The following is a 25,756-nucleotide window of genomic DNA, read 5'->3' on the forward strand; positions in this document are numbered from 1 at the left end:
TCCAAAATGGAATCTCTGCCTGTGTGATTAGGAGAGGATGTCACTGTTTTAATATGTCATTCATTTATAACATCAGCATGACATTATTATTTCCAGGCTGTCATAACCTTTTTACTTTAAGGCAATCTGCTGTTCCACTGGTTTGTGACTTACAACCACAAATGTCAAGTGATGCATAACAGTCATGTCTACGCTCTTGAGAAATGGTACCTTTGTGAAATTCCTCCACAACGGTGGAGTACAGGATTAATAATGGTTTGGTATCTATACAGAAATTGCATAGTACAAGTACATGGAACAATGCTCCTTAAATCTGGAAGTGTTCCTCAGCATATTTTGTGATGACTTTAAAGACCGTTGCTTTGTGTTGCCAGCTTTGGCATCATGGAGGAGGTTGCTCCACAGGCAAGACGAGGGTAACATCAAGAACAGCCTAGAGGTACTGCAGAAGGGAACCTATTAGTATTTGTGAAGCCTTTCATTTTTGGGAAATGTGGCAATTGGATTAGGAGTCCATGGCCCCTTCCATTCTTTCATTATCTCTGTGTCTAAAACCTGGAAGAACACTTCCAGAAGACAAGCAATTCAAAAAATGACTCTCCACCACTTCTCAAGGCCAATTAGGCTTGAATGTTAGCTTTGGCAGTGACACCCATATCATGTAAATGAATGAAGTTTTTACAGAAAAGGAATGTGTAAGGCTGCTACCTGCTGTGTGTGTTGGCTGGACATGACTCACTGCTTTCTGTATGTTGAGTCTGAGGATGGACCTGCCAATGACTCCACTGCCTTAGAATGTGAGCAATCTGGTACATAAACTCATGCAGGATGGGGCAATAAGGTCTCGACATGCTGGTACCCAGTAAGGTCACTCATTTCCATTCTAGCCTTAGTTCAAGGTCTCTTTGAAAAGAAGGATCTAAGGAAGAATGGGAATTTATGACATTTTAAATTTATTTGTAATTGGCCAGGTAGCAAGCCTTGCATTGCCAAACAAACATTATACAAGATGCAGGAGGATTTGTTCTGCTCTGTGACAACTTCCTTCCTGATCTTCCTGTGATATTGCAGCTGGAAATCATTCCTAGACCTTAACACTTAGCAAACCCAGATGGTGATTCTTTGACATTACTTGGTACATTAATATCTTCATTGACCAGCTGAACTTTTTGTGGGCTCTCCTTGGCAGTATGGTAAAAGAACATTCCCTGAATCTCTATGAAACTACTGTTTCTTTTGTTGCTTAGCAATTAATGATTTTGACATTTTCAACATCAATTCTTCCTTCCTCTGGGAGATATATCCGTGAAAAGAAGCGAGTATTGTGTTGATAAAATTGACGTAAAATGTATTACTTTTTTTTTAAAAACACTTGATTTTGATTTGTTGCTTTCCATATTTCATACAAGTATGAAGAGCTGCTTCTAAGTGTAGTTAGCTCCCCAGGTAATTTATCATTTAGTTGTGTATGCTGGGATCAAGTTGAGACCTACCTTCAGGTTATTTTAGCTGCTTATGGTAACGTGATCTCACATAATCTTCCTTGTATTTGGAAAGTAGCAAATTACTACAGTATGAGACTTTGACTGGGGAGTTAACTGCCAAATCAAGCTAATGAAATCATGAGAGAAGAAACAAATAACAGTGTCAGCAACAGAACAGATACAATTGGTACTTGGTAGAGTCAGAAGCAAGTTTGTGTTATACAAAGAGAGAATTGAACTGAGCTTTGGTGGACTGGGGCATCACGTGCACATGCATCAGTTGTTGGATTTTTAACCTTTGCCTCTCAACTTTGACGTATTTTGTGGCATGATTTGATGGAAGTGCAAGTTGATTCAAGTCATCTCAGATCTTGTCCCAGAGGGGTGGCTCAGCAGCACAGCGGGTAGAACTGAGATACAAGAGATTCTGCCGATGCTGGAATCAGGAGCAATGCACACAAAATGGTGGCAGAACTCAGCAGGTCGGGCAGCATCTATGGAGGGAAATAAATGGCCGACATTTCAACCCAAAACGTCAACTGTTTATTTCCCTCCATAGATGCTGCCCGACCTGCTGAGTTCCTCCAGCATCTGGTGTGTGTTGCCGCTGGTAGAACTGTTGCTTCACAGCTCCAGTGACCCCGTTCAATCCTGACCTGCTGTCTACGTGGAGTTTGCATGTTCTCCCTGTGATGGAATGAGTTTCTCCTTGATAGTTTTCCCTTGCACTCCAAAGATGTGCTGGTAGGTTAAAGGGTTACTGCAAATCTCTCCTAGTGTAGGAGAGTGGTTGGAGAATCAGTGGGGAGTCAATGGGCATGTGAGAATGAGTAGATTGCAGGGAAATAAGTAAAGGAATGAGATTGATAGGTGTGCTCCAAGAGCAAGCATAAACTTGATGAACTGAATGGTCACCTCCCCTGGCAAAAGAAAACATGAAAATATAAACTATGGGAAATAATTTTCTTTAACAAAGTTGAGACAAAACAACCGTGTCAGTTGTTCACCTTGTTAACCAATCGGATATAGGGATGGCAGCCAGCAAAGATAAGGAAAACAACTGAGAAGGAAGTGGGGATAATTAGAAGTGAAAGTTAAGTTTATTGTCATATGCACAAGTACATGTGTGCACAGGTGCAATGAAAAACTTACTTGCAGCAGCATCATAGACGTATAGCACCATATAAGTGGTATTCACAAAGAAAGCAAACATTAATTGTACACAATTTTTACAAGAAAGAATATTAGAACAAAAAAAGCAGTCAGATACAGAAGTTAGATACAGAAGGGAGAGCAGAAGCAAAATGGTGTGAAAGAGAAAAAAAGAGACAGAAAAAGTAAGATTTAGAAAAAGCTTATCGGAACAATTCACTAACTACATCTATAAGACCCCACGTTCCTTTTTAGTATCTCAGGCATTGTAGCAATGTAAATCTGCAGGGAAAAAGGTTCTTGGGTCATCAAATCACAGCACAAACTTCCCACGGTAGAGCTTAATTTGTTTCAGCAGTGTGAAAATAAAGCAATTTCTTGAAATTCATTGTGAAGTTGATGATACGAGTGGCTCACTCATCCCAAGACAGAAGACAACGAAGTGTCCAAAGCCAGAAAATGCTGCAAACACTCTGCAGACCAAGCAGAATCTGCAGAAAGAGAGAGTATTAATGTTTCGGGTCCAAGCCCCTTCTTTGGAACTGGAAAAGGGAGAAAAACAGAAGGTGGGGAAGGGGTGAGTAGAACAAAGAGAATATCTCTGGGGTGAGTCTAACTGGGTTAACGAGGACAGATACGAGCACGAGGTGCTTCTTTGTCTGTGTAATGTATTGTTAACAGTGAGGCTATGGGACATGCCCAGCAAGCCAGACTATAGGAATAAAATAAGAAAAACTGAGTCAACAAGATGATCAGCAGAAATGGCCTGTTCTAATACAGACATCGAGAAACAGTGAGTTATCTAAAGTTGTAGAATGGGATACTGACTCTGGAAGACTGCAATGTGCCCAGACAGAAGATATGTTGTTCCTCAAACTTTTGCTGGGCCTCCTTGTAACAGCGCACGAGGCTGCGGACAGAAAAGTCAGTGAGAGTGGGATGGTGTATTAAGGTGGTGGGCTTCCAGAAGCTCAGGGTCACTCCTGAAGACTGAGTGCAGGTGCTTCACAAAGTGTCTGAAAACCTTTGGAGATTTTGCATTGTACATCTTGCCTCAAATTGTTGGCTCCATTACTTTCTATTTTGTTCATAGAACATGCCATTATTTTCTTATCATTGATAAGAAGAGCCAGGAGTATACTGTTAGGGGTGGAAGGGCTATAATAAAGTATTCATTCAATGGTATCAGTTCTAACCAATACCTTCATCAAGATTAATCAGATGGCCCAACTGGACAAAGAAGACTTCAGACAAATCCATTGAGACTGTCATGGAGAAACCTCTGGCTGCAGATGTAAAGCTGTTGATGTATAACAAGGCTAAGAAGAGTAAGAATTGGATAAATATTGAGCCTCTGAGTTCCTCAAATGCTGCCAATTGCAGGTTTCATTTTCCTTTTTAATTCCATGAGCTGCACAATAAATGAGGTCGAAAGTAATTGATCTATGACGAACTAGAAATAGATATGGTAACAAAATAGTGTGTGGTATTGAAAACCTTTGTGAGATTAAATGATAAATATCCAAAATCTTCAAAGGGATTAAGGACTTACTTCCTGAGAATTTGTGTGAAGTTGGCTGCAGGAGGGAAGGAGCAGCTGCACAGGAACAATGCACGGAGGGTTGGTTGTGCAGTTCCTTTTGTTCTGTCATCACAATGCACAAAGGTTTGGTTCTGACATTAATGAATCAACTAATAAACGAAATCATGAATATAAAATCTGGGAAAGATGTGCAACTGGCGGCAAAATCATCAGCACCTTTTTGACACTGAGGCAAAGTTGATAGACACTTGGAAAAAGAACTTCCTAATGTGCATTTCAAATGTACTTTTCCTGAGTTTAAATTTACCTTGCATTGCTGCTTTAGACAGTCTTCTGGAGACACAAGAGACTGCAGATGCTGGAATCTGGAGCAACAGATAATCTGCTGGTAGAAGTCAGCAGGTTGAGCAGCATCTATTGTGGTGGGGAGGGGAGGAATTGTTGATGTTTTGGGTTGAAATCCTGAATCAGATCCAAAATGCTGAGAACTCCTTTGCTGTTAGACCTGCTGAGTTCCTCTGGTAGATTGGTGCACCAGTCTTACTTTGAATATGCTTATTATTTTCACATGATTGTATCAGTCATGTAGACTTTTTGGCATTGACCTTTCCAGAGATGAAAAAATATTGCACCTAATACCCAACAACATCAACCTCTGTTTATATAGTGCTTTCAATATAATAATAATTTTTAAAAAAAGGGAATTTGTGCAAAGCCTGGTCAAAGAGAGGTGGGTTTTAAGGAGTATCTTAGTATCTTACAGGGCAAAGAGAGATGGAGAGGTTTAGAGAAGTAAATTCTAAGGCACTGCTCTTGGCAGTTGTTGTGTGTGATCAAGGACTCTGAACTCTAGTTTTGTAGACCAAAACTAGTTTAATCACAAAGGCAAACGCAGGACAGAATGGATGGGAACAGACACACACTCACTGATGCACAGGATACCACAAACACGAGAGGGGAAGCACAACAGGGGTAAAATACACTCCCACACACTGATACAAACAAGCACACAATAACGATGTACAACTTCAGGATATAATATTTCAATGCCCATCCCACACTAGCATTGCCCCTTAACACTCCCTGACTATGTGGTGATGCACTTTTACCAATGACCTCTCCAGTGTTGTCTCACTACTCCTGGGGTCATCAAAAGAGGAAGGGCTAGTGGATGCAGCCCTTTTTATGGTGCTAGGAGGCTGGGTGGAGCCTCACTGTTGTGATTTAAATGAGCCAATGGTGTGGGAGTCAAAGACAAAGGTTCCTGCCACAGCCAATGGTCAGGCAGGTTCAGACACAAAGGGTACTGGTCAGACGAGTTCAGAGGCAAAGGGTACTCTCACACCTGAGGGGTGGGTGGAGCTGCACCTGGATTGACAGTAGTATCACTTCTGATCAGAGGAGCAATGCTGTCCTCCGGTCAGCGGGGGTCAGTGCTGTTACTGTCACGTGACAGCCATGTGGATTTCTCACAACAGCAGTGAAGGACTCCTCAATGGTGGAGCAATTAAATTCAGGAAAGAGCAAGTGGCCAAATTGGAGAAGGGCAGGATTGAGAGGCTAGAGGAAAAGTAAGAGCAGGCAGAGGTTTAACAAGGCAGAACATTCTAAAATTGAGATTTTGTTGGGCCAGAAGCCTGACTGATTGCTCTCACTTCATTTCAAAGTTCTCTTGTGCTGAATATCTCATTTATCCCAGTGTGCAATGCTTTGTGTTTGCCAGGACTGAATTTGTCAATGACTTGAACCCTCTTTGAATCTTTTGCTGCTTCTTTCAAACTTCACACCCCACTTTAGTGCTGTCATGTTGTCTGCAAGTTTAGCAAGCTCACAGATGGTTTTCGCTGATGTGTAAATGAGAAGCAGAGATCCGGGCATTGATCCCTGTGGTATTTCACTTAGCATATCCTTGGTGTTTCCATCTTCTGATGGTGATATTCCTGGAAGTATTGTCACATGACCTTCCCTTCCCAAAACCTGCTTGTTGCAAACTTGCCATGCCAATTAGAACAGGGATTTTGTGATGCCTCTCAGTCTTTCCCAACCACCCTTGTCTCTAATGCTTGTATAACTGATAAATGCTGTAGATCAAAAAGAAAAATATAACCTCATTAAGTTGCCTTCAGGCAAGTAGTACTTGGAAGTTTAATATTTAAATCCTGGAGATGCTTGGGGTAATTCTGAATGGTTGATGATGCCATTGGAGAGATAATTGGCTTTGGTTATTATCACTAAATGCCTGCAAATTTATCAGCTGCTGGTTAGATTTGAATGCAGAGGTGAGTACAATTGGCAGCCAATTCCCACCCCCTAAATATCCTCAATCTTAAAGCCAATTTGGGCATGCTGGCTAAACTTTTTCAATGTGTCGCAAATGGGCTTTTCCTGAATTTAAGTTTGCCTTGCACTCCTTCTACTAGACAACCTTATGGAGACACAAGAGACTGCCGATGCTGGAATCTGAGCAACAAACAATCTGCAGGATTGTACTATAAGATTTTGTGAGATCCTGTTCCCAAATTTAGATGTTCCTGATCCAGTCTCAGTTTTTAACTTTGATTACCACAGGTTGTTTCATTTAATTGTTGGTCTGTTGGATCCTTGTCAGATTCTACAAATAAAGGATATGCCAACAATCCTTTGTAACCACTTCCAGATAAATCTGGGAGGTTCCCCAAGTAGGACCTTCTGCTTCTAGAGTTATGCTGTCTGTTATTCAGTCATTGTCCTCCAGGAAGTCCACCAACCTGCTCCCTATAAGGAGTTCCTTTTTTTTTCTCTCTCTCTCTCTGCTACCACTATTGAGCTATTAGACCTGTAGTTGTCTGGATCAGATCTGTAATGGCTCTATATCTCCTGTTTTCAATCCTTTTGAGCCTCTTCAATGCCCAATGAGTTTATTATAACCTATCCTGTGTACCACAAACTTCCTCTGATTATAGTAATGCCCAGTAATTTCTGTGCAGGCCATAAGCCATTAGTTTCAGCTTGTTGTTGCAATTAAGTGCCTCTCTGGATGGGTTGAAAGGAAATTAACTGCCACATGAGGATAAACTCTCAAATTATAGGCAGCTCAGAGATGAAATGTTTCTTGGTTGGTGACTGTTGTGCCTGTTGGAAAATTTTTCCCATTAGAATTCACCAGCTATCTGATAACAACATTTGTTTCACAAGTCTGGGATTTTCCAGTGATAATATTGAGATTAAACTGGTAACTGTTGAAATAGCAGTAATCTGGGGCAGGTTGTGAAATTCTCTCAGCGGTTGAAGCAATAAAGCCAGCAGCTTTAGAGCTCTGGAGAGTTTTGCCAGAAGATTGAGTAATTTAGATCTAACCAGGAATAAGATTTTTGAGACTGGTCCTCTGGTTATTTTTTTTAATGGATTGAGGTCAGAAAATAGCAAAAGAAAAGTGGCAAGATATTGGAGCTTGTGGTGAAACTTGTTGACATTGGCATGGATCATCCCAATGCTTTATGGGGGGATCATAATGCTGAACTGGATTTCAGACAAGGAGACAACACAGAGGCAGAGCTGTGTCATTTACTTGTGGAATCTGACATTTACTGGACTTGTTCCAGAGATAATTGGTTTGCCATTTGAGGAGACGAGGATTCTGTTCTTTAAACTTTGGGGGGGGGGGGGGGGGGAATGGGAGATCTCATTGAATCTTACAAAATTCTTAAAAGATCTCATAGGCTGGATGCAAGGAGGATGCTTCCCCTGACCAAGGAGTCTAGGGTCAAGGGGCACAGTTTGGGAATAAGGGGAAGGCGATTTAGGACCAAGAAGAGGAGAAATTGATGCAATCAAAGGGTGCTGAATCTTTTCGATTTCTCTACCCTAAACAGCTGGGGAGACTTAATCATTATGTTCATTTGTAACAGAGATTGAGAGATTTTTTGGCATTAAGGGAATCCAGGAATACGGGGAAAGTGCAGAAAAGTGGCACTGACATAGAAAATTAGTCATGATCTTGATGAACTAAGGAGCAGACATTAAGGGCTGAATGGCCTCTTCCTGCTCCTATTTCTTGTGTTCAGGGAGTATATCTTTAAGAAACAATATGCAGAAGAGATGGAGTGCAGGGTTGGGGTGGAGAAAATTAAGCTAGATCCTCCTAGCATTCTGGAGGCAAGTTCCAGGTCAAGAAGTATCTCCTCCCTTAACTTTGGCTGCCACTGCATCACTAAGAACAGAACCACTGGCAGAACCCAGTCCTCCCCAGCTGGACAATGTAGAAGAGTTATTGGCGGAGGATGGCATGGGCAAGCATAGGAATTGTTCTTAAGATTGCCTGATGTAAGCTTTGTGCTGTTTCTAATGTGACTCATGTAGTGAACTGTAGTGATGCCGACACGGGGGTCTGTGACAGGATGTGTTCACTTCTGACAACATGTCTCAATATCTTCTCTCATTCACTTTCCAAGATGCTGGAGGATAGTCGATTATATAAACGTATAGTTTACTTGTAGAAGAGATTAAATGGAAGAGAAACAAAGGACTGCAGATGCTGGAATCTAGATGAAAAACATGATGATGCTGGGGAAACTCAGCAGGCCAGGCAGCATCTGTGGAGAAAAGCAGGGGGTTAACATTTCAGGTCAGGACCTTTCTTCAGTCCTGAAGAAGGGTCCTGACCTGAAATGTTGACCACCTGCTTTTGTCCACGGATGCTGTCTGGCCTGCTGAGTTCCTCCAGCATCATTGTGTTTTTCATCAAAGAGATTAAGAAATGCTGCTTTCCACAATCTAATGCGGCTTTCCCTACAGAAATGGATAGAAGTTGCTCCATCGAAAACATGCAGCAATAAATGGAGAGCAGTTGCCTGCATGCAGCAATTCTTAAAGTGGTACCAACTGACATTATGCATGTTAAAGTCCAAGAGTAAAGTATTGGCTATTTCAGACTAAGATGGTGAATGATTTCTTTATTTGGAGGGTTGTGACTCTGTATGGAATTTTTTTACCCCAACAATTTACAAATACTAAATATATCCAAAGCTGAGGTTAGAAAGTTTTGGACATTAAGGGAATCAAGGGACACAGGGAGGTGAAAGTGCAAAGAATCAGCTTTGATTTCATTGAACGTTGGTTCAATGGACTAAATGGCTGACTCCTGCTCCTGTTTTGCCTTGATATTCTAATCCCTTCATCTTGAATACAACAAAAATGTTTTATTTTCTGTTTATTTGGTGTTCTCTTTCAGAAGTTGGGTTTTGCTTCATTGATGAAGGAACAAACCAACTTTGAAGTCATCACATGAAATATTGGCTTGTGCAACTTTTTCAAATGTATATTGAGTTGCACACATGTCCACCATTTTCAGAGTAACTGTCCAGCTGGAGGTGGAAGGGGGAGTGAGTTGGGATGGGCTCCATCCAGGGATGATTGTGCCTCTTTGTTACTTGGTTTTCTCAGCCAGTGTTTGGTTACTGAATTCCTAGCTTGGTATATGTGAAACAATCCAAAAAATGGTCCTGAATTAGATCTCCCTCTCCGGCTGGGAGGTTTGCTTTCTCTAGATTATCCAAGGACACAGGAAAAACTGGCGACAGCAACGCTGGTACTGGAATATAGGGACAAGTGAGATTAACATTCTGTGTCAGCAACTGTTAGTAATGCTAGTTTATCTTTCTTACTGCGGTGAAGTAATTTGCATAACATAAATGTTAATCGTGGAGCAGCTCCTGCCTGTAAGGCAGCAAAATTGTCAGAGAACAAATTAGAGGTAGATGACTGAAGTGGTGACGTCTGAGGTAAATGCCCCTTGATGGATTTTTTATAATCATAGAATTCAAACTGTCGGTGCAGTGTTATGTTTACACACTGTGAAACTGCCCCATAAATCATTCAAAGTAATTCCAATCAAAGCCGTCAATGCGCAGTGGGCCAAGGGTTTATAAATAGCGAGAGTGAAGCTGGGATGCTGAAGAATCAGTGAAAATCGCTACCCATTCTTTTGACTTGGTATGAGCAAAGCATTTTTTACCCACATTCTGTTGAACTGCAGACCCCTCTAGTTCCCCCTAACCTCTGTACCATTGCACATGCTCCTGTTTACATCAACAGTGCTGAGGTCAAGAGGGTTGAAAGCTTCCAGTTCCCAGGGGTGAACATCACCAATAGCCTGTCTTGATACAACCACGTGGACTCCACGGCCAAGAAAGCACACCAGTGCTTCTGCTTCCTCAGGAGGCTAAAGAAATTTGGCATGTCCTCTTTGACACTCACTGATTTTTATCGATGAACCATAGAAAGCATCCTATCCAGATGCATCATGGCTTGGTATGGCAACTGCTCTGCCTATGACTGCAAGAAACTGGAGAGAGTTGTGGACACAGCACATCGTGGAAACCAGGATCCCTCCATGGACTCTGTCTATACTTCTCACTGCCTCAGTAAAGCAGCAGACATGATCAAAGACCCCACCCACACAGCACGTTCTCTCTTCTCTCTCCTCCCATTAGGCAGAAGATACAAAAGCCTGAAAGCACTGACCACCAGGCTCAAGAATAGCTACTATTGCCACTGTTATAAGACTATTGAATGGTTCCCTAGTACGATAAGACCCTTCACCTCACAATCTACTTCATTGTGGCCTTGCACCTTATTGTCTGCCTGCACTGCACTTTCTCTGTAACTGTAACACTATATTCTGCATTCTGTTATTGTTTTCCCTTGTACTACCTCAATGCCCTGTTGTAATGAAATGATCTGTATGGATGGCATGCAAAACAAAGTTTTTTCACTGTACCTTGGTACCTGTGACAATAATAAACCAATTTATTAATTTGCATTGAATCCTGGGACACTGTCAGAACATGAATTGGTCATCCAAGCAGTGAAGGGAACAGCTGCACCACCCTACTGCCAATTGAGCAGATAGTGCTGCTGCCTCACAGCTCCATTGACCTGGGATCAATCTTGACCACTGGTGCTGTCTCTGTGGAGTTTGCACATTCTCCAGCTGCTCCAGTTTCCTCTCTTGACCCAAAGGACATGCTAGTTGGTGGGTTAATTGGCCACCATAAATATTCCTTCATGCAGGAGTGTGATGGGACATTTGGGCTGGAACTGATTGAGATGTGAGAGAGAACTGGTTACCAGGAACTAGTGGAAATGGGACTGATGGGATGGCTGTGAGAGCTAGTTGAGACTTGATTGGCTGATAAGCATCCTTGTATGTCATGGGAAATATGACATTAGATTGATAAAGGTGCTGGTGTAATAATTACTACTCAAATGATAGCTATATATCTTTTTGATTTTATTGACCGTGATTTCTGAACTGGATGGAAAGGAAAACAGCTGGACATGCTGGAAATCTGAAATGGAAACAGTCAGCAGGTCAGGGCGCGTCTGTGGAGAAAGAAACCAAATTAGTGTTTCTGGCCAATGACCCTTCATCAGAATATGAATTAGATTAGTTGACGTTTGGAATATGGGCACTAAGAATATAAATGTAATGAGTATATGGATAATAGATTAATGAGGATTAAATGAGGTATGTAATTATATAGTGGAATGTCAGTTAATGAGTATTAGGCATAATAATGTAATGAGGATGGGAAAAGTCTATAATGGCCATTAGACATGATGATGGAGCACCCAGGGGAAACCCATATGGTCACTGGGAGCATGTGCAAACTGTTTTCCTTCACAAATGCTGCCTGACCTGCTGAATACTTCCAGTGCTTTCTGTTTTCATTTCTCAACTGGGCAGTTGTTTAGCTAAGTACCGAAAAACCCAGCTAAGAATACTGGGGAGGACATAATGTTTGGGGGGGGGGGGGGTGGATAAAACTCTCCACAAATCCTCGCAATCCCATGTTTTCATTCATGTCCCTTTGGGACTCTGTGATGTCCTGCAGCAATACCTTTTGATACCTCAAAATGCATCAAAATTTCATATCTTTGCCAGGGAGTTTTCTGTTCTTTTATATTTTGCTTGTGTCGTTCACTTGAGCCAAAAATGTTTGCAGAGCAGGATCAATGCAACCTTTTGAGGATCAAATAATAAAATGCTGTGGGGTGATACTCCCTCCAATTACCCCTCACTCCCTCCATAATCTGTGCGCAGCTGCACAACCGTCAGTGAATGGAAATTCATTGTTGCCGTCCTGCCCTTCATTCGTTAATGCTCTGTATCACCAACCCTTCCACAACCTCTTCCCTGAAGGCCACTTACCTAACAATGACAGATTTAACAATCATTGTCTTAAAGATTTGTAATAATTCTGATAATGGTTAGAAGTTGCTGAAGCAACTAAGGTTTAATCTTCACGAATCAGCTAGGACAGTGAAACACTTGAGAGAGGAAGCTAAGAAATATAGAGGGAATAACCAAGTGATGTTAATGTGGTAGGTAGAATAAATGACTCAGTGACATGTGCAGGGATGTCTATTTTCATCATGTACAAAAAAATCTAATTAGGTTTGAAACCAAATGAAGTTGCCATGACTCTTGTTATCATTTCCAGAGATTGTTATAGGTTTTTACTCCTATTTTATTTCTTGTGATGTGGGCATTGTTGGCAAGGCTGGTATTTTGTACTCGTACCTAATTACAATTGAAGGCGAGGGTGAGTCACCATCCTCAACCACTGAAGTTCCTGTGGTGAATGTACTTCCCAAGGACTGTGAAAGAGTTCCAGGATTCTCCCTATGATGGAGAAACAGTAATATACTTCCAAATCAGGATTACGTGTGACATAGAGGGGATTATGCAGATGGTGGCATTTCCATTGCCTCCTTCCTGGTCCTCGGTGATTGTGTTTGGGAGGTGCTGTTGTAATAGCCTGGGTGAGTAATTGTAGTGCATTTTGTAGACATTAATGTGTCATGGTGTGTGGTGGAGGAGAACATGAATATTTCTGCCAGTGGATAAAGTGCCAGTCGAGTACATTGTTTGGCTTGTATGGAGCCGCACTAATTTGCGCAAATGGAGAGTATATCATCACACTGCTGACTTGTGCTTTATAAATAGTGGAAAGGTTTTGGCGGAGTCAGAAGGTGAGTCACTCACTATACAGAATTTATGTGGCAGGTCCATTATTGACAAGAATGATCCACAGGATGTTCATGGTAGGGTATTTGGCTATAGTAATGCCATTGAAGATCAATAGAAGGAGGTTAAACTCTCTATTGTATGGTCCTTATGTGGCATGAATGTAACTTGTCTCTTTTCAGCTCACACTTGAATATTGTCCAAGAGTTGCTGCATGTAGCCATGTTCCGCTTCATTATCTGAACAGTTTGGTTCTAAGTGACTTGTGTGAAACAAATGAGGTGTTTGGGGATGGTAGTGAGAGTTTTAGTCTTCGAAACTGCCGAACATCAGCGCTGTGTGTGCAGGGGAGGGGGTGATGTGTTTGTGAACACACCAGTCCTGAACGTGACGCTGCTGCTTTTTGTCAGCTGTGATATTTGAAGTGCGAGAATCATTGCTTCACAAGACTGCCGGCCTTCCTTTGGATTTCAGTGAAGTGCTCTGGTTGTGGATCTTTCACAGTCTCCCCCAGTCCACGAGGAGCTGACCCACTTTCATTTCTCTAAGTGTTGAATTTCTTTTTTTAAAAAAAAGTGTTTGCTTCACATAGTACAAACTGTACCACAGGCCTTAAACTGTTAATATCACATAATCTTATGATCTCTGCTGCAGCACTTTCATTATCGTCATAGTTTAGTGAGAGAATGAAAGGTTGCTGTTTATATAGCGCCTTTCCTGTCCCATTACACCCAATGAAGTATTTGAATATGTCACTATTGTAATGCAGGAAATGTAGCAGCTAGCATGTGTACAGCAAACACCCAGACCAGCTAATCTTTTACTAATGTTGAGTGAGGGGTGTGGCAAGACACTAACGTTTCCCTGCTTTGTTTTCTGAAATAGTGCCATGTCATCATTTAAACAGAAAATGCAGGCAACACTTTGCAATTCATGCAGAACCTGTGCAAAAAGAGAAAAAGAGTTAATGATTCAGGCTGAAACATTTTAACCACCCCTTGAGAGAAGGAATGGAGTGTTGGTTTAATAACCCATCAGAAAAGATTTTGCCCAACCACTAATTGCACTACATTAGGGCATTAGCCTAGATTTTTGTACTCACATCTCCGGGTGGGATTTGAACCCATACCCTACTGCCTCAGAAGTAAAAGTGTTGCCAATTGAACCAGCCTACAATTGGCTCAATAGGCAACTGCATTGGAAATTTTGGTGGCATAGGCCTGAATTAATATGCCATACAACACTGACAGGTCAGATTTGTGAAGGCAATCTTCTTATGCAATCTAAAGTTCTCAGCTGATGAACTACTTGATTATATGTTCATGAGTTTTTCTTTGTATTTGCTTAATGTATATGAATGATGCTGGCAAGGTCACCTTGTTCCATCCCTGGACACCCTGAGAAGGTGGTACTGGCCAATCCCTTGAACTGCTAGTGACTGCTTGCAACTGAACTTGGCCAGTTCTAAGGGCATCAAGAGTCAATTATCTGTCATTTTGACTGGAGCGTGTGCAGGTCAAATTGAGAAAGGTGACCTGCTTCCCCTGTAACTAAAATAACCCAGCCAGTCATTCTGGCATGTCCAATAATACTGCTTGCAATAACAAAACATATTCTTATTTGCATTAATGTGGCAAGGTGTTTTTTAAAGGGTGATGGGAAACTGACAGAAGTGAGAGGAGTTGGGGGAAGTGTTGCAGAAACAGATCTGAGTAGGTATTTGAAGGTAGGGTGAGATAATGAAAGGAGAAAGCATTTACAGAGAGAGGCCAATGTGGGATGGAGGCCCTGCCATTCATAATGCAAAGGGGAGGGAGAAGGATCAGGGGGCAAAGATTCGTCCTATAATCCAAATTTGGAAGAGCAGAGGATGTAATCTGTGACATATGGTCAGTAGAACTTGTTTCTGTGACACTGCACAGAAATTAAGGAGATTTGAATGGAGTAGTCCAAATCTTGAGGCCAACATGTGTCCTGTACTTCTCGAAGTAGAGTTAAAGGTTGACTCTAACTTCTGAGCATCACTGGGATCATTAATTCTACTTCTCTTTTATCTGTCTGATTCCACATTATCTTTGTACTAATAGACAGGCATTGTTCAGATCCTGGGGAAGCTTTCATGCCTCTTGAGCTCTTCTTCATCTGAGTTTACAGCCGCCCCCACAAATTACCACGAAGCTTTGGCTGTAAAACTTCTGTTACTTGCAGTGAGCAACACAGAGAATGACAGTTTAACAATGAGGCCACTGATAGTTAGAGCTGATAAATCTGTTAGTGATATGAATGACTATATTCCTTGCAGGAGCTGGATCATTATGGTTGATAGAGCTATCAAGGTTGTAATTAGTGCTGGTAGGTGTAGTGGACAGTTAGGCTTCGGTTGTTGTGTTTGGTTAAGTGAATTTTGGACATTTTGGCCATGTTACAGGTGCTATATAAATGCAACTTACTGGTTTTACATGTTTGGTAGGTTTGATAGATGGAGCTGGTAAGAAAGGCACAAAAGTGAAATCCAGAAGGCTACAAAATTATTTTGTGCAGTGCAATAATTTAATGTGCTAATTGATAGAATTTGTGCTTTGTGTGTGGATAATACATTTCCGGACATTCAGATTTGTACTTGTACATGGAGGCTGCTGGACTCATCTCAGCAATGTTGAAAAGAGAACCACATGATTGCTCTCCCTCACTATTTTCTACTGTGAGCATACACGATGGTAAGGAGCTGGATTTAAACCTGTTCCTGCATCAGAGCCCATTCCTACTTGGGCCACTACTGGGGAGTCTGGACTTAGGACTTCACCAGAATGGTTGTTTTCCCTTGAGGGAAGTTCACGTTATCCTCTTTTTTTAAAAATTATTATTCTGGGCTTCCTGGGGAGCTCCAGTCACCACTACCTCCCCCAAGTACCTGCCTACTGACAGCTGATAAATGCATGGTGCATGCACTTCTTCACCTTGCCTCTACATTTGGGGGCAAGTCTGTCCAAAGTGGACCCAACAGTTCAGGCAGGGATTGGGAATTGCTACTTTAAGAGCTCCTGGAGGTATAATTGTGCATTGTGCCTGACTCTGGGCTGCCTGGCAGTGTGCGCGTTCCAGGCCCTGGACTGTGATATCACTGCCCTGAGGTTTCAGGATATCCTGCCTTGCGTTACCTGGATAGTGCGGCTAAAGGTGCTTTTCTGTGCAGTGACAAACTTGGACCAGTCACCTACGCAACACACAGCGCTGGAGGAACTCAGCAGGTCAGGCAGCATCTATGGGGGGGATGGAATGGACGGTCCACAAAGTCAAGTTTATTGTCATGTGCATGAGTACATGTATGCACAGGTAGAATGAAAAGCTTGCTTGCAGTTGGCAAGGCACATAGCATCATATAAGCAGTATTCACAAGAAAAACATAAATATAAGTCATAAACAATTTTAACAAGAAAAAAAAACAGAACAAAAATAATTTAAGTGCAAAGTGATCCGAGTGGTCGGAGTGTTGCTAGACTGTAGTGGTGATTTAGGGTTTTGCTGGTTGGTTCAAGAACCAAATGGTTGAAGGGAAGAGCTGTTCTTGAACCTGATGGTGCGGGACTTCAGGCTTCTGTACCTCCTGCCCGATGGTAGCTGCGAGAAGATGACATGGCCTAGATAGTGGGGATCTTTGGATGTTGCCGCCTTGAGGTGGTGCAGATACAGTCCAGATGAAGTGTCTTGACCTGAAATGTCGACTGTCCATTTCCCCCCATAGGTGCTGCCTGATCCATTGAGTTCCTCCAGCCATTTTGTGTGTTTCTCCAGATTCCAGCATCTACAGTCTCTTGTGTCTCCAGTCTCATCTATGGTCAGGACATTTTGATTATGTGCTTTAGTTTCCCTGGATTTGTTTTAATTGTCAGAGAATAAATCAACTGAAGTGGTGTTATGTGGAATTTGAGAGTAATGTGTTCAACGCTTTAAAGATCTGTACTGTGCTGTAATGTTCTATGGTCTTTCAACTGATATTTCAAAGTCAAGTTTATTGTCATAGCAGGTGCAGTGAAAAACATGCTTGCAGCAGCATCACAGGCACATAATATCAGAGACACAACATTCATATAAAAAACAAATTGAACATAAATTATACAAGAGAGAATGTAATTAGAGCAAAAACAGTTGATTGTACTGCAAAATGGTCATAGTGTTGCTATACTGAGGTAGTGATTAGGGTTGTGCAGGATGGTTCAAGAACCCAATGGGTGAAGGGAGGTAAATGTTCTTGAACCTGGTGGTGTGGGATTTCGGGCTTCTGTACCTCTTGCATGATGGTTGCAAGAAGATGGCATGACACAGATGGTGGGGATCTTTGTTAATTGTTTCCACCTTGAGGCAGCGCCTCATGTACATACTACTGATGGTGGGGAGGGACTGTACCCGTGATGTATTGGTCTGGGTCCACTACTCCCTGCAGCTTTTTGCATTCCTGCACATTCAAGTTGTCGTCCCAGACCATGATGCAACCAGTCAGGATACTTTCAACAGTACATCTGTAGAAATTTGTTAGAATGTTCGGTGACATGCCAAACCTCCTTAACCTTCTATGAAAGTAAAGGTACTAAAATGTTAAAATCAGATCAAGTTGGCAGTTGCTGCCCCGGTGATGTTGCAAGGTAATGGTTGTGGGGAGACTTCTGGGGACTGGTGTTGTGAGAATGCTGAAAGCACTGCAAAATTGCAGGAAGACAAAGACATGCAAACAATCTATTGATGTTAAAAGGATTCCATTTCATTAGTGATGAGTAAATGGAGTTCCTGATCTATTGACGCTGGTTCAACTTGATTTGGCTTGTGTTTTTTTTAATTAAAAGACCTAAGCAAAGCACTAAAGCAGCAAAAGAAAGTCATATACTGCACAGAAATGATGCACAGAAACAGGCCCTTCAGCCCAACTTGTTCATGCCAACCAAGTTGCCTACCTGATCTAACCCCATTTGTCAGCATATTGCCCATTTCCCCCTCAACCTGTTCTTATCCATGTATCCAAAGGTCTTTTAAATGTTGTAATCATACCTGCCTCAACTGCTTCCTCTGGCAGCTTTTTCCCAGTACCCACCATCCTCTGTGTGGAAAAAGTTGCCTCTCAGGAACCTCTTTGAATCCCTCCTCTCTCACCTTTTAAGTCTACGACCTCTCGTTTTAGACTCCCCTATCCCATGACCATTCACCTTAGCTATGCCCGTCACAATTTTATAAACCTCCTATAATGTCACCCCTTAGCTTCCTACCCACCAGGGGGGTGGAGGTGGAGAAAAGCCCCAGCCTGTCCCGTCTCTCCTTATAACTCAAGCCCTCCAGTCCCAGTAACATCCTTGTGAACCTTTTCTGCGCCCTTTCTAGCTCAATGACATCTTTCTTATAGCTAGATGACCAGAACTGCAAACAATATTCCAGGTGTGGCCTCACCAACATCTTGTACAGTGGTAAACTAATTCAACTGAGCTCTAGAATCTGGACTAACAATGTGGGTGGGAAGAGGAGCTCATTTGACATTGAAACCTATTTGCTTCACTGACATTCGAGCTTCAAGACCTTTTCAATGCTCGAGTGTGTTGCATGAATGTTTGCTTTCACAGTGTGTGAAACTTTCCACTGTAGATACTTCAAGCTGACTCTCAAAAGTGGGCAGTTAAAATTCAGGTGAGCAGGAATAATTTGGAAATATAGCAGGGCAGGCTCTATAACAATCTAATCAATTGCCCTACTCCTATACAACTTGCAGAGTTAAAGTCAGAGATTAGGTTTTCTGGACTACAACACTTTCTGGAAAAATTCTCTCAAAATCAACAACATTCAATCCCATCACTTCAGGGGTGTTTCTTAGAGGGTTTTGTTGCCAGATCTGATCTGAAAAGTCACACTTTGCATTAACAGGGCATTTAACATTATCTTGCACATTTAGGTATTTAATCTTCTTAGTCGGTCTGTGTCAAACAGTGTGAAATTAAATGAGTTAATTCAGTGTCAAATCAGAAATTGAAAGAGAAATAATGTGAGAAAAAATATGATTCAATTAAGCGAGAGGGGAGAAAAAACTTCCCAGAAGTTTGAAACAAACATACATTGTCTTTAAAATATCTTTAAAAATTAAAAGCTACATTAATAGGAAGCCAAACTTGAAATAGTTGATCTTCAGTGGTAGAGAGGTCTATTGATGGTAATTAATAATGACCAAACCACATACCAAGAGCAACCAAGCACAAAATCAGTTAGCTTAACTTTCTTAGAGGTGTTTAGTTCTGTTGCCCAAATTCACATTTACTTAGTGCATATCAGTGCTGGCCCAGAAAGCCCCAATTTGGAAAATGCTTTTACATTTGTTTTTACCATGGAACAGTTCACTGGCATATACTGTATATTAGGGATTCCTGTTAAATTTACTGTTGCTTTGATGGGAAAATCTGGGCCAATGTTTCAACCTCAATTCTGTGATTTTTTTTATATGGTTTGTTAATAGTTTATGGTAGATGAGCATTACCACAAGGCTGGTGTTTGCTTCCTATGCTCTTCAACTGAGTGGTCTACCAGGCCATTGGGCAGGTAAAAGTCAACAACACTGCAGTATATCTGGAGTTACATAACAGGAAAAGAGGGCAAATTTCATTCTCTAAGGGATGCTAATTGAATTAGCTAGTTTTTTAAATGACTATTGTTCCTGATACTGGGTTTACTTAACTGGATCAAATTCCCCGGGTCTTATGCTGGATTTGATCATGTCACTTGATCATTTGTAGAGGTCTCAAGATTTAATACCAGCAATGTACTATTGTATCCAATTGCACTGCTCTCCAGTTAAACTTATGTACACTTACAAGAAAGTTGAATTCTTTTGATAACACCAGAACATGTTTGTGGAAAAATTGAGAAAAATCTCTATCAGTAGGAGTGGGGAGTCAGTAAAATTGCATTTTTGAAAAATTATAACAAGTAACTGGCCGTGCCAATTTTATTTTGGCCTTCGTGATGTAGAAGATAAAGTCTACATTGGTCGGTGCAATTGGGTCAAATTCATTTCTGATTACAATGCCTAGGGGTTAATGGAAAAAGGAATGGTATCCTTAACAACACATCCGTTAGAACAACTGAAGAGGAGCAAAACCAACAGTGTTTGTATTAAAATCCTCATTTTACTGGTAAGGGGACTATAGCCCTACACACACTTGTCGGAGTTAGCACCGAAGCCAGATAAATCTCAGCTCTGAGGAATCTGACGTCACCACCAAATCAGCATGACCCAAATGAGTACTAACTCTGGAAAAGTGCAGATAAAGGCAGGAAATGCTGTAGATTGACATCAGGCCCGTCAGTGTCTGAGATGAGCTTTATTACTGCTTAAAAATGTGCTAAAATAATTCTGTGTGGTTTGAGGTGATATCGGGGAATGATTTCAGCCATGTATTATGTAAGACATAATTGTGCATAACTGACATGATTCTAAGAATGTAAGAAATAGAAACAGACCATTCAGCCCTTCATGCCTATCCCATTCAATATCACTGCTATCTTTTACCTTGGTCTCACTTTCCTCCACTAACCCCAAATTCACTGGTTTCCTTAATACCTATTTAAAAAAAAACTATTGATCTCTGTACTGATGTACTCAGTGACTGAGCTTCCACCACCCGCTGAAGTAGTGAATTCCAAAGACTTATCACCCTCCCACTGAAGAAATAAGAAACTTTGTCAGTCTTGATTGGTCAGCCTTATTTTGAGACTGTTACCAAAGTTCTAGATACACCGGCTATGGAAACATGGTTGCATCCATTCTGTCAAACCCTGAAATAATTTTCTCTTTCAATAAGATCACCTCTCATTCTTCTAAATTTGGGAGCGTATGGACTTGGTCAGTTTTTGTTTTAAATCATTTCCAGCACTTAAAGGTGTCTTAAGTAAATTTTCTTGTGTTTGTAATTTTTAATATTATCAGAAACATTTAAAAGTCCTCTGAGCTGTCTAAAGACCTGGCATGGATCTGCCACCTGAGGCCTAGTCACTGCTCATGAGCCATTCTGCTTTGTGGCGCAACCCTGCTGAGGCCTGCAAAACGATAGACTGCAAGAGTTAAGTGTGACTGCAAGAGTAGAGCAAGTGGAAAGCCAGATAGTTTGGTTTCAGAATTGGTGGTCAGATTATCCTAATTTTCTCAATTACCTTGGGCAGAGATAGCAACACTTAGTATCTCCAATAACTCACTGAACCATTACCTTGCTTTTTCATTATGATGTAGAGCTTCATTTTAATTAAACTCAAAAGGAGGCAGTGTCACTGAGCCACAAATGGTTTGAATATATGGTTCCTGCAACCTCGTTTACCATCTATCCCCTGTTTCCAATTCCTAAACCACAGGTTGCGGACTATACTTACAACTCAGCAACTGAGTCATGATAGAGTGGGTTTCATGTTGATTTCTGGGCATAAAGTGATTTTTTATTTAAAATTGAAAGGCAAACTAGAGTTATTACACCACTACTAGGCTGAAGGTCAGTGTGTGCAGGTAGGTGTGTGTGTAGGTGTAGTCAAGTGTGTAGGTGTTGTGTCAGTGGATGTAGGCATGGATCATTGCATTTTATGGTTATTTTATGAATGATTATTGTCCTTGTGAAAGCACATAAGCATCTACTGTTATTCAAATTGACTTTATGAATGTTGCAGGGAGAATTGAACAAAACTGATTTTGATCCATTTAAGGTAAAACTAAAAGAACAGAGGAAGTTGAACACCCATACTCAAACACGAGAATATTATCCTGGACAACTGAACAAGTGGGTAAATCATGCCCATTATAATGCCAGCATTAGCGGTAAATACAGTGAGATTATCACGGGGCATGAATGTGATGATGTGAACTAAAGATGTTTCCAATAATTCCATAGTTTTATTATGGATGAAGCAAAAATGGTTTATTATTGTCACATGTGCCAAAAAGCTGTGCGAAAACTTTGTTTTACGTGCTATACATATTTCATCACATCAGTACGTAAAGGTAGTACAAGGGAAATTAAATAATAGAATGCAGAATATAGTGTTATAGTTACAGAGAAAGTGCAGTGCAGGTAGACAATAAGGTGCAAGGCCACGTTGAGATGGATTGTGAGGTCGAGAGTCCATCTTATTGTACAAGAGATCCATTCAATAGTCTTATAACAGTGGGATAGAAGCTGTCCTTGGTGGTATGTGCTTTCAGGCTTTTGTATCTTCTGCCTGATGGTAGGGGAAAGAAGATAGAATGTTTGGGGTGGGTGGGGTCTTTATGCTGGCTGCTTTTCCAAGGTATCGTGGAGTTCATGGAGGGGAGGCTGGTTTTTGTGATGTGCTGAGCTGTCCACAATCCTCTGCAGTTTTTTGGGGTCTTGGGCAGAGTAGTTGCCATACTAAGTCATGATGCATCCAGATAGGATACTTATTATGGGGCATCAATAAAAATTGGTGAGGGTCAATGGGAACATGCTGAGGTTCCTTAGCCTCCTGAGGAAGTAAAGCTGCTGGTGCGCTTTCCTGGGTACATAGTTGGACCAGCTCAAGCTATTGGTGATTAAAATCCAAATACAACAGTAAATGTATTCAATAGTTAACTTAAGTTAATTTTGTTGAAGAGAAGATTGCTGCAAAATTACATCCATGGGAAAAGCTTGAAAAATTTGCTATGTTGTCTGGCATTTTCTAAACACACTCAGTATTTGATGCCCAAGTTAATTGTCAATAGGTTACAAACCCAGATTTCCCCTCAATTTTGAACTGACACCAAACATTACATGCACACTGAATTGATCTGAATGTATATATCAAGAATAGTGTGAGTTGGGAGTGGCATAGTCTATAACCAAAATGGGGTTGGTTAGTTTTACAGAAAAGCATAACTTAACAGCCATCTTCAATATCTTTCATGTGGATTTGATTTTTATCTCAAGAATCATATTGAAGGAAAGCCAAAAGCTATAGGTATGCACTAGAAGCTGAATGATTTTTTTTCCAAAAGGAAAATATGGATAACCATTTTGAAAAGCTGCTTCACTTTTTACAAGGCTCATTAAAAGGATATGCATAAAATTTAGAAGGCTGAATTTCATACATTTCATTTTATTCCCATTAAGTTATTGCTGAGCTGTATTATTTGAGTTGTAAGGTCAATTGAAATCTCACTTAATTAAAAAAAAATAAACTTGTACTGAACAATCATCAGTTGATTTCCTTTGAAACTAGCTTTAATTTGAATCCTAAGGGGTCTAAGAAATGATAATTGTAAATGTTTCCCTGATGCTTTCTGGCTGGTTATTTCTACCTAGAACAACAACATCTTGTGTTCTTTGACCTTGAGGTACTTTGCTGAAACATTTTTCTTTGCTGTACATTGACTTAGTGATAAGTTAACATTTTTAGTTTGACAGCAAATCCAATTCTTTTGGACCTTGAAATTATATTTAGTCTGATTTTAAACTGCAAGACTCTGATTCAGTGAATATGTGATAAAGCAAATGCAAAAACATGGTAGGTGTAAGAAGTATGAAATATAAGCAGAAAATGTTGGAAATATAGAATTAATTTTTCATGTTGCTGACCTTTCGTCATAGTTGGGTATTATTGAAGTTGAAACAATTTAGAAATGCAGAGGAGAGCGGGAAGGAGAGAACAAAAACAAAGTCAGTGATAAGGTGACAGGCACAAGAGATTAAAAGACAAAAGGGGCCTCAAATAACAAAAGTCTGGAGGAGGTTTAAATGCAAAATAATTATCTGAAGTTATCAGAAGAATGTGGAAAGTATTTTGGAGATCTTAAATATATTTGGAATTGCGATGATTTGTAATTGCTGAACTCTGAATCTGGTGGGCTGTAATGTATCCAATCAGAAGATGAGGGGCTATTTCTCAATCTTATGTTGAATTTTGGAACAGTGTAGGAGGCTGATGGTAGTGTGGTCAGAATGTGAATGAGATGAAGAATTAGAGAGGTTACTTCCATCTTAAATCCCATGTTGTGAAAACTATCTTCACTACAGCATGGTCAGCACTGCCAATGATTGCAGTATTGATAAATATTTTCTAACTGTGAGGTTAATGGCAAAGTTCCCAGGTAAATCTGAGGCAGCATAATTGATGATTAAGTTCCCTGGCTATCCAACCCAAGCATGACAAAACCTATCTAATTGTTGTGGGTTCAGGTCAGGTTGCAAATCAAAAACAATGTAAATCCTCGGTCTTGTTCAGATTGGCTGTAACTGAGTCCGATTTTAATTTTATACACAAACAGACTTCTAATTCCTACCAATGTGCCTCTTGTCATCTGTCCTTTGTAACTGGATTTCCCATGGTAATAATCAAAAAGCCAAAAAAACTGCAAACGTTGGGTATTTAAAATAAAATCAGAAAACACTGAAAATGTTCAGCAGGTCAGGCAGCATCTGTGGAGAGATGAACAGAGTGAATGTTGCTGGTTGATGTTTTTTTTCCTCCTTTCATCAGAACTGCCAGTAGTGTAGTTTTCATCATAGGGAGGAGATAGTATCAGATAATGAGTAGGGCAACTCAAAGACTACCCACCCTCTATAAGGCTCATCAAGTGTGGCAAAATTATCCCAAATCCCATGTCCTCTATTTAATCTCTTGTGTGGCCTTCTGAAGGTCAAAATGCACCATATCCACTGGCTTTCCTTTATCCATTCTGCTAATTGCAACAAAAAAATTCTCATATGTCAAAGATTATATTCCCCTAATATATATCCATGTTGATTCTGCTCAGTCCTACTGTTATTTTCCAGGTGCCCTGCTACCACTTTCTTCATATGGGACTCTAGTCTTTTCTCTACTGCTGATGTTATACCATGTACTATCCCTTTTGTCTCTTCTTCCTTTCGCATCTAGTGGGGTTACATGTGCTGCCTTCCAATCTTTGGAAATCATTCTAGGATGCAGGGAATTTTGGGAAAACAACAATAAGTGCATTCATTATCTTCCTAACCAGCTCTTTCAAAACCTTAAGGTCATCAGGTCTTGGGGCTTTATTGACTTTCAGTCCCTTTTTTAATTATTTCTTTATTGAAGCTAAATTCTTTCGGATCCTCGTTCATTCTAGATCTTTTGTTCTCCACTGTTTCCAGAAAGTTTTCTGTGAAGATAAACAACATTAAAAAAAGAAATTATTTATTAGCAGATGAAGGAAAGCAGAATGGAAAGACAGGTTGAGTTCAATGTGAAGGGGTGGAAGGACTGATGAGTTCCTGTATTTCAGCACTGGTGCTGCCTCCTTTCAAAGGCATTAATAATTGTGGCAAAAATCATTAGATGTAGTCAATGTGGAGAGGTATTTGAAAATGTAGCAACACTGGTAAAAACATGTTGTAAAAACAAACTTGACGCAGATCAATTAATTGAACCAGTGGTATGTGACTTGTCTTCAAGAATTTTCATTGGATTGGCTAAAATGTAATGAAGAGCAAAAGTCAAACACTGGGAACAAATTATTCATTGAGCTTCAATAATTTTAGATTTTTCATTTTATTCCAATCATTTTAAAAAGAATGGCTTCATTTAATTATATTGTTGCAT

The 25,756-nt window shown here is 40.6% G+C and overlaps 1 protein-coding gene across 4 annotated transcripts in view; it reads left to right on the forward strand.

Annotated features, from left to right (window-relative positions):
* LOC127583964 (NT-3 growth factor receptor-like) overlaps nt 1-25,756 on the forward strand; it is a 612,790-nt gene that overhangs the window by 13,939 nt on the left and 573,095 nt on the right. The window contains exon 1 of one of the 4 annotated variants that reach the window (XM_052040429.1): nt 16,958-17,024. The exons of the other annotated variants lie outside the window; for them this stretch is intronic. The gene's annotated coding sequence lies outside the window, so the exon portion shown is untranslated. Of the gene's footprint in view, nt 1-16,957; nt 17,025-25,756 lie in introns of those variants that run through there. 4 annotated transcript variants of the gene reach the window in all.

Source organism: Pristis pectinata, chromosome 28 (assembly GCF_009764475.1).
Source record: "Pristis pectinata isolate sPriPec2 chromosome 28, sPriPec2.1.pri, whole genome shotgun sequence".
NCBI classification, from domain to species: Eukaryota; Metazoa; Chordata; class Chondrichthyes; order Rhinopristiformes; family Pristidae; genus Pristis; species Pristis pectinata.